Genomic DNA, 20661 nt, shown 5'->3' on the forward strand with positions numbered 1-20661 from the left:
TGTTATGATAGTTTGTTCTATGAAGAATGTTTCAGAGAAAAGAGTGTATTCACAAAACAGACATGTCGTATGAGCAGCTCACTGCAATAATGCAAAATTTCCTCTCTGTGCTTTCATCAAGTTTATTCTATTTGAATATGGTATTTTAACAGGCATTTACTGGTAGATCAGCAGTAACAAGTTTAAAGAAGGAGTCTTTCCAGCCTTAAACCCCCTTTCCCTCCAAGCACACAAACTTATCCCATGCTGTTTTCTATTAACAGCATGTGAATTTTCATCTTCTTTTCAATGCTTCGCTTAGTTACCAAGCTTTTTGCAAAGAAGGCAAGAAAAATTACAAGAATGCCATCTCACTTTTAATCCACACCTAACAACACTGGATTAGCAGCAGAACGATACCAAATCCACAAGAGATGCTTTTGGCATGTGTGTTTGGATGCTGTCCCAGAACTACATTTTTCCTACTTATTGGAGATAGTGAATTTTAACGTTCTCCAAGTGATGACAACTCTCGGTTTATTCATTTCTTGTATGTGATAGCAAAGTGTAATAAATTTCGAAGTGATCAAAAAAGCCATAAAAAGCACTAGGCTTGATGGGAAAGAGCACATGCTCTGCCCATGTTGCATTTCACTTTGGGTCAGCAATACAACATCCATGCTACACTCCAATCCAAAATCCTCTTGGACTGAAAATGCCCTCACAAACCAACCAGACATCCAAAAATACCAGCCCCCACACTATTAAAACTTAACCTGTTGAACTAAAATGGGTAAGGTATAAGGCAGAGGTACATGCTTCATGTGAGGCTACACACTGAGAGAACTTGGAAACTGATCTAATGTGGAATGAATTCCCTGCTTATTACCGCATCACACAGAAAGCATGTTACACTGGTGCTCCACCATCTATCTTCCCTGGCTAACGATAGGAGTCCCAGGGCAAAGCAAGGGACTCCTTTTAACCTGCCAGTATGAAGCCTAAAGACCAGATGACCTGAAAAGCAGTCTCTCTACAAGTGTGATACGATCACAACTGTAACCCAACTGGAGTGGTGACTACCACAATGAGTTCTCCATGAAGGCCCCTTGATTTCGGAACTCCTTTTCCTATCTTGGTTCTCCAGAGCCAGAATGTGTTAGCCCTCCAGGCGCACCGCAAAACTGCTCTTTTCACAGGAGTATGAGAGGGAGGGAATAAGCTGGAGGATGTGAGGAGAGGGTTGAGTTGGGGGACTTGCATGGAAGTTTGAACACCACATTAAGGATTGAATTTCTGTACTGAAAATGATTCCACTGTGTAAAGCACAAAAGTACAAGATTGGTGCTAAAAGTCTAAATAAAAAAAATTGATGCAGTGTGTAGAGTTACATACACATAAGATTCAGCATTTTGGGGGCAATTTACAGTAAATTTCATCTAAAGAAAAAGATAGTTGAAATGCATGAGAGAAGGGGCTGGGTGCATAATACAGGAGACATTATTGGTCTCTGAAAAAATGTGACTATTACCTAGCGTAGGAGTTCAGCTTAAAAGTTGTGTCAGACCTCCCAGTCACAGGGCTTGTGTTGCAAAGCTGTGAGCACATGGCAGGAGAAAGTGAGGCATAGGCCCTGATTCAGCAAAACACCTAAACCACATGTTTTCATCCACCTCTGTTCAACAAGGCTTTTATGTACAGACTTAAGTGCTTTGCTGAATCAAGGCCTTAATGGGAAGGTGGGAAAACACTGCACATTCTGAAAGGACGTGGGGATTAGAGCATCCAAATGGGATTAACCTAAAATCTGAGTCACTAAAAGGCCCCCGTGGCATATATCCTATTGAAACTCTGGAAGACTTCTACCCAAATCAGTGAACTGCAAAAATCACAGAAGCTACATTCTGCGCAGACTAGGAAAAAGTAGTGAATACAGCAGTGCTTAAGGTTCCCATTAACCCCTGCATGTGAAAAGGAATCATTTTCAGTTACTGTTTAGGACGCTAAGGTATTTGAAAATGACAGAACAAACAGGGCCTTTCCTTCATTTAACACTTCCCCACCCCCACCCACCCTTGAGTCTTCAAGCTTTGATTTTTAGACCTCCTGAAAATGAAAGACTAATAGCACTGATTCAGGCCAGAGATAATAGTTCAAAATATGTTATAATCGACCTCTTCTGAACTCTTGGAAAATCATTCCATTTAGAAATCATTTTGTTTGTATATCATATTCTGTTCATGTTGTTTTTTTATTTTTATGTGGCTACTAGGGACAGTTTAATAAAAAATAGGATGCGGGTTTCTCAAAAGTTCCTCTCCTGCTGTTCATTCCCCCACCTGAAGTCAACCTTCTGCTGTTCATTTCCCACCTGAAATCAATTGTGACTAGAGCATCATAACCATCTCTCTGACAGATAGTTATGCTGTGTCAAACAAGCTAGTTATAGCAAGTTGGGTGGCGGGGGGAGAAGGGGGGAAATCAACAGCAGAGGCTGATGACGGAAGGGAAAAAAGATCTTTTCATATAAAATATACTTTGTAGTAAAGAAAAGGAATACAAACAGTAAATATTTTAATAGCTTCTCTCTTGGGACAGAGCTTAGTCTCTGCTTTGATGACTCTTCCCAGTCTTTTTTGTCCTATGATCATATTGCTGGATGGTGCAATAGTGATTCAGATGCAGTCCCCCTTCTTCCATGACTACTCATTGCAAGATGGTGGGATTTTTGACAATTCTCCCCCATGGGAGATTTGATATTCAGGCAGTATGGCCTATATATAGAATGCTTCCCTAAAAGATTTCCATGAGGCAACAGTGGGTGTTTTAGGCACTGCATCAAAACAAGACACAATATATTACTAATCAAATATCCATAAAATTCTGGCCACAGAAGACAGTTATTACTTGTAGCCAGTCATTTGATAACTCAAGAAAACAGACCTCTGTAAAGTAAATTAAAATGCTGTAAAATTGATTTACAAATATATCAATTGTTCAGTCTTATTCAGTGTCTTTACTAAAGTCCTCCTGTCAGGCAGGATCTAACATTCAGAGAGATCAGATCTGTGCAAATGTCAGTCTGCCTTTGAGACAACACAAGTCAAACAAACATTCAGTTGCTAATAAGAGTAAGAAGCTAGACTTAGCTTAGGCTTTTCAGGGCTGTGACTGTCTCTCCTGATGTGTTTGAAAAGCACCTAGAAGATTGTGGGTGAAATCCACATTCTAAAAAACAAACAAACAATTTTGGATTAAGTTAAGGAATGATGGCCTACCTAGCTAAAAGGTTACTGGGGCAATTATTCAAATACATGGTTTTGCATACATCTCTGACATAGACAAAACTTGCACAAATGAGAGTGAGCTGCTGTGCTACATTATTTATTGAAATGAGTGAAAGACAAAAAGGTCTTGGCCAGAGTAGCTGGCATTTCGTGGATCATTTCACAGTTAACATCGAAGTACTCCTGTTCTTTTTGCGGATACAGACTAACACGGCTGCTACTCTGAAACCGAAGTCATTCTAATTCCATTGTTCAATCCAGCGATATTGTATGAATTTGTGATTGGAGGAAAAAAGTGGTATGAAATTAAAATTGTAAAAATAAATCCTACAACAGAATTTGAATTCACAATGTACACATATAAAGGGTACAGTCTGAGCTGCACTAAATGTCACTAAACACATAGGAAATGGTCCTGGCTGTATTTTATAAAACTAGGTTGGTTTCAGTGTAAAGTTACTTTTTGCTGGCACTCCATGATTACATTGTTACTTCTGGCTAGCAAGGTGTCTGCCAGTGCCTACAGCTAATCCTCCAAGGCATTAAGCTTATATAACAGATTTATATTAGCATAAGCTTAGAAGCTTAACAGAAAGGAAATATACTGACTTTATAAACCTGCCAGAAATATACACACACTATAGACTTACCATGTCTGCCTCCATAAAGTTTACCTTACTTCCCCTCCTCACTCCATCCTGGGCTCCAGAAAAAGCAGGGTGCAGCCCATGGCAGATGCTTCTCCTGAATGTAGTTTTCACTTTTACAATAAAAACAGAGGCCATAATTTTCCAAAGTGACAAGTGATTTTGGTTGGCTCGATTTTTGGGTGTCTAACTTTCTAATTTTAGACACCTTAAAGGGAGCCTGATGGTCAGAGAACAGGTACTTGGTATCTTTAAGGCATCTCAAGTTGCCTTAAAAATCTAGTCGATGGTTCACATTTATCCTAAGATTTTCAAAAGTGACTAACAGAGACAGAATATTTTATTTACTTAAAATTTAAGATATTAGCAGCAGCTATTCAAGGGTCCATCTCACTTTTTCCGCAGTGCAGACTTAGCATTAAACCAAATGTGGGCTGCTCCCAGCTTAGATCTCCACTGGCTTCTTTTACACGCTGCTGCCATGCTAATCACTAGTAGTAACCCATTTGAGCAAGTGTAAAAACAAAAAGGTTTAAAAATTTTAACAAGACGTTTTAAAATTAAATTAAGGAGATCAGTCACTTTGTGCTCTGGAAATAAAGTTGTTTTAACTGAAAATGCCTTGCTTTCTCTGGAAACTGCTATTTTCGAAGAGGTTTACTGAGTGACTTTATGAAAGCTGGACAGATTTACTATGTACACAAAGGAGCAGATGAGAACCAAATTCTCTTGCCAACAGAGCTGCACACAATACAGTTTTACCGTCCTGTAGTTGAGCTATTTATCTGATGACACACCAAAAAGAAATGAACAAACTTATGAATCATAAAATGATACTAGCTGCAGTGGATGATGCAATCCATGACTCACACTACTAAGATTACCATGTTCCAAATTACACTACTTGCATCTTTTATGTGTTCCTTTGCTGCTAGTATAATTTGTAGTTACCACCAATTAAATGACAGCCATAAATGGAACTCCTAAAAGATAAAAATGAATCGTGATGTTCAACAAAATAGCAAATAAAACTGTCAAAAGATTAACTTTGAACTGTACCTCAGAGCAGTTATAAAGACTTCAAGGTATTAACAGAACAGATAGGTCTGCCGATGCTTTTTGACTAGAAAATGTTTTACATTTCCAATAATTTGTTGAGTTCAGCAGTTTGGCTCTTCTGGCAGCAATAAAATGCAGATTCTCGCCACAGAGTTCTTGTGAAGGGAAAAAGGATAACTCCTGGGGAATGAATGGCCATCGTAAGATAATCACACCTTCAGAGAGCAACATTTGGCTGCACATTGAAAGCCTCTGTTATGAGTTGCTTAAAAATACATTTCAGTGCATATTTCCCAATCTCACTATCAAAAGATATACCTCCCTTTTTAGGGGAACTTTTATAAAAATGGCAATACTAGGAAGAAACGAAAGGTATTCCGAACCCAACTACTGTATACAAGTATCCAGGGTCTCCTCTGGTGCCACACGGCAAGCACTGGGTAAGGAGGCTAGGAACAAAGGAGGTTTGAACTTTACAACACCAATTTTTATTTTAAGATTAGAGGTTTCTATTCTATGAGGTGTGTCATAACACGGGCATAGCACCACATACAGTGCATATCCATCCCATGCTGAAGGCCCGTCTCTCCTGAAATCAGTCTACTATTTACCAACTAGGCCAGACAGCTATCTAAACAATGAATCAGAAATCCACTGATCATTTGTACATTTAACTCCTTCACCATTGTATTCGGTAGCTGCATTCCTGAGATACGTGACAAGCTAAGCAAATAGAGGCAGCTTAAAATGATAGACAGCGCCACTCATTTTGGTCTATGCAACAGGGACATCTGACACGACAAGACATAGAATGAAATATTGAAATATAATGGGATGAAGGAAAGACCAGTGGTATCACAACTACTGCACCAAGGGCTGCATTAGCAACTTGCCAGGAGCCCAAGAGTTGCATCTAATTTCTATATTCTCACACACAAGTAATGCCAACCTTCCCATATTTTACTGGGATCTTAAGTGAAAAAAATAGATATATTTCACTTAACATTTCAATGTGAACAATGCCATAGTGGTTTGGTTAACAGAATTCTGTAAACATACAGTGCTTTAAAATGAGAGAGAAGTGGAGGTTACTTACTGTAACTGAAAGTTCTTTGAGATGTGTGGTCCCTATCTGTATTCCACACATGGGTAAGCAAGTTTACCATAGGTCCAAGTCCGGAAGTTCTTCAAGCAGTGTCTGTTGGACTGCACATGTGCAGTGGCTCTCCACGTGCTCCCAACTGAAGATGTAAGAGGCAGCACAGGCCGACACCTCTCCAGTTTCTCTTCTTACCACAAATCCAACAGGATCCAAAGCAGAGAGGATGGAGGGTGGGGTAGTGGAATACAGAGAGGGATCACATATCTCGAAAAACCTCCAATTACAGTAAGTACCCTCCACCACTTCTTCAAGTGCTGATCCCTATGTGTATTCGACATAGTGGGTGACTAGCAAGCAGTGTTCAGACTAGAGTCAGATGCAAGGAAGCTGGCAACAATGATGCCTGCACTACTGCCAACCCCAAACACTTTATCTGCAGCCATGGCATGAACAAGGGCATAGGACAGCATGAATGTGTGGCTCTAACTCCAGAGGTTACTGTATAGATGTCCTGCAGTGGAAGGTCTGATAAGGATGCCATGGAGGCAGCTTGTACTTGCGTGGAGTGAAATGTGACACTCCCAGAGGGAGGCATATTTGCTAACGTGTAGCACTCTATGTCTACACTACGAAATTAGTTCGAATTTATAGAAGCCGGTTTTATAGAAATCGGTTGTATACAGCCGATTGTGTGTGTCCCCACATAAAATGCTCTAAGTGCTCTAGTCGGCGGACCACGTCCACAGTACGAGGCTAGCGTCAACTTCCGGAGCATTGCACTATGGGTAGCTATCCCACAGCTATCCCACAGATCCCGCAGTCTCCGCCGCCCCTTGGAATTCTGGGTTGAGATCCCAATGCCCGGATGATGCAAAACAGTGTCACGGGAGGTTCTGGGTACATGTCGTCAGGCCCCTCCCCCTCCGTCACAGCAACGGCAGACAATAGATTCGCGCCTTTTTACCTGGGTTACCTGTGCAGACAACATACCACAGAAAACATGGAGCCCGCTCAGCTCACCGTCACCATATGTCCTCTGGGTGCCGGCAGACGTGGGACTGCATTGCTACACAGCAGCAGCTGCTAACTGCCTTTTGGCGGTAGACGGTGTAGCATGACTAATAGCCATGGGGCTGGCAGCCGTAGGGCTGCATTGCACCAGCCCCTTGCCCTTTGGTAGAAGATGGTATATTACAACTGGTATCCGTCGTCGTCATACTGCAGTGGCTGTCAATCATGGGCACCTGCGCAGACATGCTACTGTCTCGATGATGATGGCTATCAGTCATAGTATACTATTTTCTGCCAATTGCCCAGTATTGTCTGCTAAGCACCCAGAAGAGGCCGAGGGCGATCTGGGTGCTGGCGGACATGGGGCTGGCAGACGTGGGGCTGCATTGCTACACAGCAGCAGCCCCTTGCCTTTTGGTAGAAGATGGTATATTACGATTGGTATCCGTCGTCATCGTACTGCAGAGGCTATCAGTCATGCTGCACCGTCGGCTGCCAGCTTAAGATGTAAAAAATAGATTTGTTCTGTATTCATTTGCTTCCCCTTCCTCCGTGAAATCAACGGCCTGCTAAGCCCAGGGTTTTCAGTTTAATCTTTGGGGGGACCATTCTGTGTGACAGTTGTTTGTGTTTCTCCCTGATGCACAGCCACCTTTCTTGATTTTAATTCCCTGTTCCTGTACCTGTACGCCATGTCGTCACTCGGCCCTCCCTCCCTCCCGCCCTCCCTCCTTCTCCTGGTCCATCAGATACTAGTTTCGCGCCTTTTTTCTGACCAGGCGCCATAGCTAGCACTGGGATGATGGAGCCCGCTCAGATCACCGCGGCAATTATGAGCACTATGAACACCACGCGCATTGTCCTGGAGTATATGCGGAGCCAGGACATGCCAAGGCGAAACCCGGACCAGCCGAGGAGGCGATTGCAGCGCGGCAAAGAGAGTGATGAGGAAATTGACATGGACATAGACCTCTCAAAAGGCACAGGCCCCAGCAATGTGGAAATTATGGTGTCACTGGGGCAGGTTCATGCCGTGGAACGCCGATTCTGGGCACGGGAAACAAGCACAGACTGGTGGGACCGCATCGTGCTGCAGGTGTGGGACGATTCCCAGTGGCTGCGAAACTTTCGCATGCGTAAGGCCACTTTCATGGAACTTTGTGATTTGCTTTCCCCTGCCCTGAAACGCCAGGATACCAAGATGAGAGCAGCCCTCACAGTTGAGAAGCGAGTGGCGATTGCCCTGTGGAAGCTTGCAACACCAGACAGCTACCGGTCAGTCGGGAATCAATTTGGAGTGGGCAAATCTACGGTGGGGGCTGCTGTGATCCAATTTGCCAGGGCAATGAAAGACCTGGTGATATCAAGGGTGGTGACTCTGGGCAACGTGCAGGCAATAGTGGATGGTTTTGCTAAAATGGGATTCCCAAACTGTGGCGGGGCCATAGACGGAACCCATATCCCTATCTTGTCCCCGGAGCACCAAGCCACCGACTACGTAAACCGCAAGGGGTACTTTTCAATGCTGCTGCAAGCCCTGGTGGATCACAAGGGACGTTTCACCAATATCAACGTGGGATGGCCGGGAAAGGTACATGATGCTCGCGTCTTCAGGAACTCTGGTCTGTTTCGAAAGCTGGAGGAAGGGACTTTCTTCCCGGACCAGAAAGTAACCGTTGGGGATGTTGAAATGCCTATCGTGATCCTTGGGGACCCAGCCTACCCCTTAATGCCATGGCTCATGAAGCCGTACACAGGCAGCCTGGACAGTAGTCAGGACCTGTTCAACTACAGGCTGAGCAAGTGCCGAATAGTGGTGGAATGTGCATTTGGACGTTTAAAAGCGCGCTGGCGCAGCTTACTGACTCGCTCAGACCTCAGCGAAAAGAATATCCCCATTGTTATTGCTGCTTGCTGTGCGCTCCACAATATCTGTGAGAGTAAGGGGGAGACATTTATGGCGGGGTGGGAGGTTGAGGCAACTCGCCTGGCCGCTGATTACGCGCAGCCAGACACCAGGGCGGTTAGAGGAGCACAGCAGGACGCGGTGCGCATCAGAGAAGCTTTGAAAATGAGTTTTGTGACTGGCCAGGCTACTGTGTGAAACTTCTGTTTGTTTCTCCTTGATGAACCCTCCAACCCCGCCCCCCCCCGACCCGGTTCACTCTATTTCCCTGTAAACCAACCACCCCACCCACCCTCCCCAATTCGAGCACCGCTTGCAGAGGCAATAAAGTCATTGTTTTTTCACATTCATGCATTCTTTATTAGTTCCTCACAGAAGTAGGGGGATAATTGCCAAGGTAGCCTGGGATGGGTGGGGGAGGAGGGATGGAAAAGGACACACTGCATTTTAAAACTTTAAGTCTTATTGAAGGCCAGCCTTCTGATGCTTGGGCGATCATCTGGGGTGGAGTGACTGGGTGGACGGAGGCCCCCCCACCATGTTCTTGGGCGTCTGGGTGAGGAGGCTATGGAACTTGGGGAGGAGGACTGTTGGTTAAACAGGGCCTGTAGCGGCGGTCTCTGCTCCTGCTGCCTTTCCTGCAGCTCAACCATACGCTCGAGCATATGAGTTTGATGCTCCAGCAGACGGAGCATTGACTCTTGCCATCTGTCTGCAAGCTGACGCCACCTATCGTCTTCAGCCCGCCACTTGCTCTTTTCATCCCGCCATTCAGCCCGCCACCTCTCCTCTCGTTCATATTGTGCTTTTCTCATGTCCGACATTGACTGCCTCCACGCATTCTGCTGTGCTCTATCAGCGTGGGAGGACATCTGCAGCTCCGTGAACATATCGTCCCGTGTCCTACGTTTTCTCTTTCTAATGTTCACTAGCCTCTGTGAAGGAGAAACATTTGCAGCTGGTGGAGGAGAAGGGAGAGGTGGTTAAAAAAGACACATTTTAGAGAACAATGGGTACACTCTTTCATTACAAGGTCGCATTTTTCCTCTGCCTGCCGGTTTGGTATGAGAGATCACTCACGCAGTGCCCCAGGCAATATATTTCGGCTTGCAGGCAGCCATGGTAGGCCACAGTGTTTTGGCTTTTTTAACCTTAACATGCGGGAAAGGTTGCAAACAGCAGCGCATTTCCCATATCAAGGATGAATTGGGTTGGCCATTTAAAATGGGTTTTCAATGTAAAAGGAGGGGCTGCGGTTTCCCGGTTAACATGCGGCACAAACCCAAGTAAACCACCCCCACACACACGATTCTCTGGGATGATCACTTCACCCCTCCCCCCACTGCGTGGTTAACAGCGGGGAACATTTCTGTTCAGAAGAGCAGGAACGGGCACCTCTGAATGTCCCCTTAATAAAATCACCCCATTTCAACCAGGTGACCGTGAATGATATCACTCTCCTGAGGATAACAAAGAGAGATAAGGAATGGATATTGTCTGCATGCCAGCAAACACCGGGACCATACGCTGCCATGCTTTGTTATGCAATGATTCCAGACTATGTGCTACTGGCCTGGCGTGGTAAAGTGTCCTACCATGGCGGACGGGATAAGGCAGCCCTCCCCAGAAACCTTTTGCAAAGGCTTTGGGAGTACATAAAGGAGAGCTTTCTGGAGATGTCCCTGGAGGATTTCCACTCCATCCCCATACACGTTAACAGACTTTTGCAGTAGATGTACTGGCCGCGATTGCCAGGGCAAATTAATCATTAAACACGCTTGCTTTTAAACCATGTGTAATGTTTACAAATATTTACAAAGGTACACTCACCAGAGGTCTCCTGTGTGCCCTGAGGGTCTTGGATGAGTTCGGGGGTTACTGGTTCCAGGTCCAGGGTCACAAACATATCCTGGCTGTTGGGGAAACCGGTTTCTCCGCTTCCTTGCTGCTGTGAGCTACCTACAGTACCTCCATCCTCATCTTCCTCGTTCCCCGAACCGTCTTCCCTGTGTGTTTCTCCAGTGAGCGAGTCATAGCACACGGTTGGGGTAGTGGTGGCTGCACCCCCTAGAATGGCATGCAGCTCCGCGTAGAAGCGGCAAGTTTGCGGCTCTGCCCCGGACCTTCCGTTTGCTTCTCTGGCTTTGTGGTAAGCTTGCCGTAGCTCCTTAATTTTCACGCGGCACTGCTGTGTGTCCCTGTTATGGCCTCGGTCCTTCATGGCCTTGGAGACCTTTTCTAATACTTTGCCATTTCTTTTACTGCTACGGCGTTCAGCTAGCACTGATTCATCTCCCCATATGGCGAGCAGATCCCGTACCTCCCGTTCGGTCAATGCTGGAGCTCTTTTGTGATCCTGGGACTCCATCACGGTTACCTGTGCTGATGAGCTCTGCGTGGTCACCTGTGCTCTCCACGCTGAGCAAACAGGAAATGAAATTCAAACGTTCGCGGGTCTTTTCCTGTCTACCTGGTCAGTGCATCTGAGTTCAGAGTGCTGTCCAGAGCGGTCACAATGAAGCACTGTGGGATAGCTCCCGGAGGCCAATAACGTCGAATTCCGTCCACACTACCCCAATTCCGACCCGCAAAGGCCGATTTTATCGCTAATCCCCTCGTCGGAGGTGGTGTAAAGAAACCGGTTTAAAGGACCCTTTAAGTCGAAAGAAAGGGCTTCGTCGTGTGGACGTGTCCAGGCTTAATTCGATTTAACGCTGCTAAAGTCGACCTAAACCCGTAGTGTAGACCAGGCCTAATATGCATTCCAAAACCCCATTAGAAATTCTCTGGGAGACTATGGCTTGCCCACGCGACTGCTCTCTTATGGCAAGAGTTTCTGTGATTTCCTAATGGGTTTGGTTCTTTGCAGGTAGAATGCCAGGGCATGCTGGATGTCGAGGATGTCTCTTGTCTTCAGAAGAAGTGTGGAGTTTGGGGAAAAATACAGTTTAAAATGTATCACTTGATTGATGTAGAACTCAGAAATAATCTTGGGGAGAAACCTTCTCTTTGTGAAACACTGTATAAGGAGAGTCCGCCATGATGACTCCGAGCTTGCTGACCTCCAAGCTGAGGTGATAGCTACTAACACAACCACCTTCATGGCCAGATGGGCCATGGTACAAATTGCCATGGGTTCAAAAGGCTTGAATAGGAGACGGTTAAGGTCCCATTGAGGGGTAGGTTTAAGCACTGGTGGGAAGGTCCCAATCAGGCAATTCATGAATTGTACTGCAGCTGGGTGAGTAAACACAGAGCTTCCTTTCACTGAAAGGAGGAAGTCACTAATTGCTGCTAAATGTTTGGCTGGATAGAAGGTTCTAGTAGTCTCTTTTTCTATTCTGGTTAAGGACTACCTGAACAGGGGCCGAACATGTTGTATTTCTGATGCCCATCCAAAACACAGGCCATGAGATGGTGTAAACCCAGATTGGGATGCTTGGTCCCCGCAATCCTGGGCTAGGAGATCTGAGAACAGGCAGATGCTGATTGGTGGACGGGGAGACATTGCTAGAAGCTCCATGAACCAAAACTGTCTGGGCTGGGGGAGGGGAGGGGGGAGCTAGGAAAATGGTGTTGACTCTGTCATGACATATCTTCCCTGCGACCTTTGGAAACAGGAATAGGAAGAAAGGCACATCTTGAGCTGTTCGTCCAAGACATCAGCGGAGCATCATCTTGGGAGTCGTAACCCATGGTCCCCCTGGAGCAAGATAGAAGAAGCTTTCTTTTCATTTGGGATGCAAAGAGATCCCACAGTAGAGTACCTCATTGTGTAAATATCTCGCTCCCAAACGTGTTGTGAATCTCCCACTTGTGGTCTATCAAGACGCTTCTGCTTAACTAGTCTGCCAAGGAGTTGTACATACCAGGAAGATATCCAGCTTGTGTAGCAATGTGGTTTCTGATGCACCAGTTCCAAAGTCTAACAGCTTCCTGGCAGAGAGGATGAGATCTTGCTCCTCCCTGTATGCTTACATAGACCATGGTGGTGATATTGTCTGACTTGATGTGAATATGTAACAAGCGTATAAGACAAAGGAAGGCCTTGCACACAAGGCGGACCACCCTCAGTTCCAGTAAGTTTATATGTAGTCAGGCATCTTGCAGGGGTCCAGGTATCCTGAGCAGTGTGATTGTCCAGGTGAGCACCCCACCCCAGAAGGGAGGCATCCATCACAATTATGGCCCTGAGGGTACGAGGGGTGAAGGGAACTCCCGCTATGACCTTTTCTGGTTCGGCCACTAAGTTATAAGGGTGACAACTTTAGTAGGAATGACCACCCTGGAGCTGATATGGTCCTTGTTTGATTGATAGGTCAAAGGGAGCCAAGCCTGCAGTCACTGTAAGTAGATTCTGGCCAAAAGAGTCATGCACGTGCACATGACCACGTGGCCTAACAGTGAGAGGCACGTATGCACTGTGGTTCGTGGTCTGCGAGTGATGTGTGACATCAGGGTGCTCAGTGTATGAAACCTTTCTGAGGACAGGATGCTCTCACAGAAGTCAAGTCCAACCTTTACCCTACACAGTTTATTGACTGTGTGGGTAACAAAATGAACTTTTCTTCATTTATGCAAATACCTAGGGCAGTTAAAGTTGTACGAGAAACCTTGTTACTGACCTAACCTCCTGACAAGATCAGTCTCCCAGGAGCCAATCATGCAGGTATGGCAATACCATATAGTCATGGTGTCTCATCTAAGCTGCTACCACGGAGAAAACCTTTGTAAATAGTCTGGATGCTGTAACCACACCAAAGGAAAGGACTTGAAACTGGAAGTGTTCCTGGCCTATCATAAAACACAGGAACTTCCTGTGTGATGGGTAAATGTCCACACGGAAATGTAAGCAGAGTCAGGATGAGCTCTACCCTGACAGCTGGTAGTGAATTATGGCGAGTGTGGAAAAGAACTCCAGGGGCTGATCTTGTTTGCATAGGCACACCCACTCGCCTGGCATGAGACAACAGCAACTCAAAGTGGTTACTTTGGCTGGTGTGGGATCCCCAGTTTTCTCTGTTATTGGGGCAGGAAGAATAAAGTTTTGTTACTCTGATTCTGTGAATCAAGGCCAGTGGAACTGTTGTGTAACAGAAGGACTGAGTGAGTCCTTCACCATTACCTAAGTAGCACTTGCAGGACAAGGGGCCTGGGTTACAACACCCAGTGAATTGAGAGAGGATGGGGACAGGTATTTATACCTGATGGGATGGGCCCCCTCTGAGGGTTTGAAACACCAATTGCACTACCGCCTCTCTCCACTGTTGAATGTCAGAGCTAATTTTGATTCCATTAGGAGTCTAGTTACAGGCTGCTGAGCTGAATTCACTTTGGGCGAATGGTGCACTAGCACTGGGGCTCCCCTACTATGAGTTGAAATTGCTAAGAGCTGAAATCACAAAAGAGCTAAAGTTATTAAGAGCTGAGATCACAGAGTGCTGTGTTAACTAATGGGGGAGCCTGAAGCTATATTGCTAAGCAGCTGGCAAAGCAATTTGTGGGGATGACTGGAAGAGCAGCGAGCGGCGCGGAGCCTTGCAGGGCTGGTTGGAGCGGCCCAAGGAACGGCAAGTGGAGCTGTTTGCGGGGACAGCTGGAGCGGCTCACAGGTCGGGGAGCGGAGCGGCTTGTAGAGCGGAGCAGTTTGTGGGACAACAAGAAGTGGACTGGCTCGTGGTGAAGGCTGTGACGGAACCCCACGGAGAGACGGCCAGCCAGCCTCAGATCATGTAAGGTGCCCCTTAACACCCTGCGTGCCCCCCCTTTTACTCTGGGGCTGCCCTGACCAGGGACAGAGACTTTGGGGTCTGTTGGACTTTTGGGTGGTTGCTGGACCCAAGAGACTTTGGGGACTCTGGGTGATTTTTGGGTTGCTGGATTCAAGAACCAAAGGGAAAGGACACAGCCCAATTTGCTGGGGTGGATTTTTTGCTCATGGTTTGTGTTATGAATCCTGTTTGTGGTGTTTTTCCAATTTAATGCTGATGTCGTTTACCTCATGTTATTAAACATTTTCTGTTACACTCAGACTCCGTGCTTGCAAGAGGGGAAGTACTGCCTCTTAGAGGAGCCCAGGGAATGGTATGTAATTGTCCCAGGTCACTGGGTGGGGGCTCGAGCCGGTTTTGCATTGCGTTATTGAAACGGAACCCCTAGATACAGAACCCGGCCCTTGTTGCTGCCAACTTAGATGGGCAGAAGGGTTACAGAAATATGCATCCTTCACATCGAGAGCAGTGAACCACATCCCTTCTTGAAGAGCGAGGATTACAGATGCCAGCATCATCAGCTGGAAATTCAGTTTTCAATTAGAGATGTTGAGTTGCCAATGGTCCAGGATAGGTCTCACCCTCTGCCTTTTTTGGGAACTAGGAAATATGGGGAGTAGAATTCTCTCCCATGGTAATGAGGTGGGACGCACTCTTGTAATAAGGATTCTGCTTCCCATTAAAGAATTACCTCATGAGAGTGGTCCCCGAAGGGGGTTTGTCACATGGGAAGAGGAGAAACTCTATGGGGTATCGTTGGTGGATTATCTCCAGAACCCAACTGTCCATAGTGATCTTGTTCCAGCTGTAGGCAAAGAGTGCAAGACTGCCCCCAAAGGTAACAGGGGACGAGGTGGTTGGCATCAATGGTGGTACATGGGTCTCGACCAACATGTCCAAAGTGGCTCTTGGCTAGTGGTTGTGTGTGAGTAGAGACTTGACAGTAAAGAGGACTGAGACGCAAAGGCGGAATCTTCTGACGTTTGTGTGGCAGCTCAGCTGTGCGCTGGTACTAAGATGCATAAGAAGGGGATGGCCTTGGTTTATAGGGCTGCCTCTGGTGTTTTATCTTGAGGTCAGAGAAATCCCTAGGGAATGCAGATTCAATCTTGAGTCTTTTAGCGAGTGCAGGGACTTGTCCGTTACCTCATTAAAGAGATTCAACTGACAACTGCAGCTAGGAGTCCCTCCTCATGACTAGACCAGTGGCCAAACTTCTGGAAGCCATGTCTACCATACATCCACTGCAGCCTAAAAGGCTACCTTTGCCACTAGCTTCATCTTAATCACTGAGAAGCCACATGCATTATGAAACACAGACTTGAGTCTCCTACAGCAGTGCTTCTCAAAGTCGGGCCGCCGCTTGTTCAGGGAAAACCCCTGGCGGTCCAGGCCGGTTTGTTTACCTGCTGCATACGGAGGATCAGCCAATCTGGCTCCCACTGGCCGCGGTTCGCCGCTCCAGGCCAATGGTGGCTGCAGGAAGGGCAGCCAGCATATCCCTCAGCCAGCGCCACTTCCCGCAGCCCCCATTGGCCTGGGACGGCGAACCGCAGCCAGTGGGAGCCGTGATCAGCCGAACCTGCGCATGCGGCAGGTAAACAAACCGTCCCGGACCACCAGGGGCTTTCCCTGAACAAGCTGCGGACTTGCTTTGAGAAGCACTGTCCTACAGAACTGTTGCCTTTTCATTTGAAATAAGTTATAAAAGAAAAGCTCTGTTTGCAAATATAAGCACTTTCAGAGAGACTTGCATAAATAGCAGCCATCTCATGTAATTCTGGATATCTATAAATTAGCAGGCATGTATTTGGGGAAATTCATCAGGTTTCCTTCATGACACTTGGATCAAAGCATTGTAAAGCAATCTGTTCTAGCCAAACAATCCCATAGTTTCTCCTCCTATTCTACAAATTGGAAGCAGCAATAACACAGGTTTTAAAACTACAGCATCATCTGAGAAGAATTAAGTATTTAACTACAAAGGAAAAATGTTAAGTATCAATCAGAGGGGTAGCCGTGTTAGTCTGAACCTGTAAACAGCAACAGAGGGTCCTGTGGCACCTTTAAAGACTAACAGAAGTATTGGGAGCATAAGCTTTTGTGGGTAAGAACCTCACTTCTTCAGACTTGCATCTGAAGAAGTGAGGTTCTTACCCACGAAAGCTTATGCTCCCAATACTTCTGTTAGTCTTTAAAGGTGCCACAGGACCCTCTGTTGCTTTTTAAAGGAAAAATGGTTTAGCTACAGAATTTCTTTCCGTTTCCCCATTTCAGATATTTGATCATGAGCAAACCAAAGAGAACAGCTTCAGAATCACTTTGTAAACAGGAAAAACAAAACAATACTTGTATGTACTGAAGCATCCTGTATCACTGACATCACAAATGAATGCAACCAGAATTTACAAATATCTTGAACCAGGAGTCTGGGTCAGACTAGTGTTAAGTGAACATCAATTTGCCTCCAGACACAAGAACTGTTTCTAAACTCCTCCACATAATATTCCTCTGTCCACTTTCCCAAAGACCAGTGCAAGACCCAGAAATAGAGACAAACTGGAGTTATATGTCTGGCTTACATTTCCTGACTCTGTGTGAGAGCTAATGTCATAGCTATAACTAGGGCCCTACCAAATTCACAATCCATTTTGGTCAATTTCACAATCATAGGATTTTAAATATAATAAATATCATTATTTCAGCTACTTAAATCTGAAATTTCACTGTGTTGTAATTGTAGGGGTCCCAAAAAGGAGTTTGGGGGGGGGTTGAAAGGGTATTGTAGGGGGAGTTGCGGTACTGCTACCATAACTTTTCTGCTGCTGCTGGCGGTGGCACTGCCTTTAGAGCAGCGGCTGCTGGCTGGGAGCCCAGCTCTGAAGGCAGAGCCACCGCCGGCAGAATTAAGGATGACATGGTATGGAATTGCCAGCCTTACTTCTGCACTGCTGCTGGCAGGGCGCTGCCTTCAGAGCTGGGCACCCGGCCAACCACCACCGCTCTCCAGCCATTCAGCTCAGAAGACAGCGCAGAAGGGTGTCAATACTGCAACCCTCCTAAAATACTCTTGTGAACCCCTGCAACTCCCTTTTGGGTCAGGACCCCCAATTTGAGAAACACTGGTCTCCCCCATGAAATCAGTATAGTCTGGGGTAAAAGTCCACAAAAAAACAGATTTCACAGGGGAGACCAGATTTCATGGTCCGTGATGCATTTTTCATGGCTGTGAATTTGGTAGGGCCCTAGCTATAACTCAAGTAGTAATCCCCCAGAATTCCCCTGTACTCTTCTCCTGTCTCTAGCAATGCATCAGTCTCACTCTATAGGTATATACTCTCCAAGTAATTCATAGTATCAGACATACCATGGCAAGATACTGTAAGAGAACCCCTATTCTGTCTTTATCTGTTGGCGTGTCAGTTCTGGGACATAGCAAACACAAACATTTTGATTGTTTGAACTTAAATATTTTTAGGAGAAGAAAACCTCTTCAAGCAGCTTTGACAATACACCTCTACCCCGATATAATGCGACCCAATATAACACGAATTCGCATATAACGCAGTAAAGCAGTGCTCCGGGGAGGCAGGGCTGCGCACTCCAGTGGATCAAAGCAAGTTCAATATAATGCGGTTTCACCTGTAACGCGGTAAGATTTTTTGGCTCCCGAGGACAGCGTTATATGGAGGTAGAGGTGTACTCAAATTCTTTAACTAGCGTTACACACACACACACACACACACACACATTTATTACAAAGAAGAAAAAAATGGGAAAGAGAATCTCCAGCTCCCTAAGAAAACAGTAAAAATTAGTAAAAAAAAGATTTTGTGAAAGTAACTTTTTAATTCCGTATCAGTTAAACTGATATGGACTATGAAAACAAGATATGTAATAACAAACAACAACAATACCACCACTGTTTAGCTCTCATATAGCCCTTTTTGTCCATAGATCTCAAAGCACTTAACAAGGGAAAGCAGTATCATTATCTCCATTTTACAGATGGGGAAGCCAAGGCACAAAGAGATTAAGTGATTTCGCAAAATCACCCAGCAGACCACCAGCTGAGGTGGGAATAGAACCCATTCTCCTGTGTTCCAGTCCAGTGCTCTATACACTAGATGATATTGCACAAGTAAGTACTTATGGGCTTCATTTTTTAAAATACATTTTACTCAGATTCTTAGTATGTTAAATTATAATGTGTTATACATAGCATAGCAATTCAATTAGAAGTTGACAGTGCAACTCACTTGGAATAATTCCCCCCCCCCCATAAATATTAAATTTCATTCCTTAATATAGTTAATGTCTATGTCCTTACTGGTGAATTAGGACGCCTGAATAATCATACAATAAACCCAAAACATTACAGTAACTTCGTAGTCAAACAGGTAGGAGAATACAATATTCCAGATATCTGAGATTGCATCTGAATTTCTTTTTTTAACGAATTGCTAACAAGATTCTGTTTTGGTTCTATTTCAGATCTGATTCTACTGCTGAGTGGTCAGATTGGGCTGCTCATTGGGGATTAACAGACAGGTACTTTATTCTGGAGGTTGCTATCTTGAGCTCCAGAATCTGTGATTTTGTATAGAAAATAAAGTCAGGAATTAAACCAGGGCAAAAAAAAAAAAAAAAAAGAGGGAGAGAGAGAAAAGAAAACAAAAAGAGAAAACAAGAGCAATAATATTCTCCCATAAACTAAGTTCCACTTAGCTAAGATGACAAAAATGAGATGCCATTCTCACTAGATTGTGCAAAAGTTCTAATAAGATTATGCACACTGGTAATCTTATTAGGTGTAGCTCTTTCTTGATTGGGTGAAAATGTTAAGGCAGGTGTTATCAGTGGTGCTGTTACACAGTGTTCCAAGTTCTTCTTAATGTGCAAGCAAATGTTCAGTCTTGGGAAGACATGCTATGTATTACTTTTTATTATGCAAGGTTCTCTGTAGAGGGAACTGAGTAAGCAGCAGAAGACTTTGCTCTCTGCCTAGGTCTGATGGAAGTCAATTCTTGAGGCAGAACTGCTTTCTGAGAACAGGGCTCTGGTGACAGATCGAGATTTCTGAAAGAAAAGATTACCAGCATGTTGTTTGTAGCTAGCGCTGTTCCAGGATTGGTGTATGTGTTTAAATAGAACAAGTCACATTTAGAATATACTCAGACTCCACATCAGTGTTTTCTCCTTCACTGGGATGCAGACCCAACAACAGCTTCCACAATAAGTAGTGGTATTCTCACAAGTACCACTCCTCATGGTGCCAGAATGAGATGTTATGCACAGTAGATTGATAACACCATCCTTCCTCTACTCTCTTAGGTGCTTTATTCATCAGTGAACTAGTTAATGACATTTAAATTATCATTAGGCATTGGTGCTAACTTTCATTAAAACAAACAGGAACAGAGTCCCTTTTTTCAGAGCTATTGTTTCAGGCTCTCTACAAACTCCAGCATCAGTACATTGGTTACACTTGGTTCATATTTTAAAGGTTTTCTTCACAACCACAAGGGCTAGAAATTTTTTTATTCAAGATGCAAGCTTTAGATTGTAAGTTCTTTGAGGAACAGACCATCTTGTGGTTCATGTTTGTACAGCACCTTGCACAACGGGGTCTTTCTTCATGATTGGGGCTCCTAGGTGAACCACAGTATAAGCAATAATAAGATTACAGTTTAGATTCTAGGGCACAAGAAAGCATGTTGGGGGGAGTTGTGTATACTATACCTCCCCAACCTGAACCTTCAATGCAGTATCTAAAGTAAAACCCAAATATTAGGTTAGCTCTCTAGATGATGCTTACTATTGCATTTATTTAAAACTGAATAAAAGCTTTATTGAACAATATGAAAGTACGGTTTTTAAAATGTTGTATATTTTGTTG

The sequence above is a fragment of the Malaclemys terrapin genome, chromosome 2 (genome assembly GCF_027887155.1).
Source record: "Malaclemys terrapin pileata isolate rMalTer1 chromosome 2, rMalTer1.hap1, whole genome shotgun sequence".
Lineage (NCBI taxonomy): Eukaryota > Metazoa > Chordata > Testudines > Emydidae > Malaclemys > Malaclemys terrapin.